General features: G+C 64.3%; 1 protein-coding gene across 1 annotated transcript in view; it reads left to right on the top strand.

The window, feature by feature from the left end:
* Nucleotides 1-726, top strand: part of SCUBE1 (signal peptide, CUB domain and EGF like domain containing 1) — a 140,939-nt gene that overhangs the window by 133,193 nt on the left and 7,020 nt on the right. The gene's annotated exons all lie outside the window — the stretch shown is intronic.

Raw genomic sequence — 726 nt, 5'->3', positions numbered from 1 at the left:
TTCCCCTCAGGTGTCCCCTCCTTACTGGGAACCTTGTAGCAGGAGCTACAAGCAGAGTCTGGACTCTGCTTCTCCCCCATCGCCCTCTCCTGAACCCCACTAGGTCCGTCTGTTGCCCCGCTGGCCCCCAATCATCACTCCCATCAAGGCCAGAGCCAAGTGCATTCCCAGGCCACACCTCCCACAGCCCCATGGCCCCAGCACGACTCAGCCTCACTCACCCCGCCCCTGGTCATGCTAGGGATCCCGAGCCTGGGCACTGACTCTGGAGTCTGCATAGAAAGAGCATCTGCATGGTGACCCCACTTTCTGCCCTGAGCCCAGCCTCGGTCCCAAATTCGATCCTATGCCCTCCTGCCAGAAGACGGCCCCAGTCATGTGCAGCAAACACCTGTCACCTCCACGTGGCCAGAGCCCCTCATTTTGCCCCACGGCCCCCCCTCCAGGTCACAGNTGTCCACGTGGCCTCTGACCTCCCCTCTGGCCACAGCTGGCACCGGCGCAGCACACATTGGGCCCGCGCTCTGCCGCTCCCTCCCCGCAGACAGCCCCCCAGCCAGCTGAGTCTCCACGCAAAACCCTTGCACCTCTGGAGCGCCCCGCGCCTGGCCTTACATCTCGTGTCCCATTCATTGCCCCCGAACGCACGCACAGGGGTGGACAGGGGCGGGACAGGGCACACGCGGCAGGGGGTCACCAGGCAGCAGAGAAGGGGGTGGAAATCTG

Source organism: Crocuta crocuta, unplaced genomic scaffold, assembly GCF_008692635.1.
Source record: "Crocuta crocuta isolate KB4526 unplaced genomic scaffold, BGI_CrCroc_1.0 scaffold143, whole genome shotgun sequence".
Classification (NCBI taxonomy): Eukaryota; Metazoa; Chordata; class Mammalia; order Carnivora; family Hyaenidae; genus Crocuta; species Crocuta crocuta.
The sequence above is the reverse complement of the archived record's forward strand: the minus strand, read 5'-3'. Positions and strand labels throughout refer to the sequence as shown.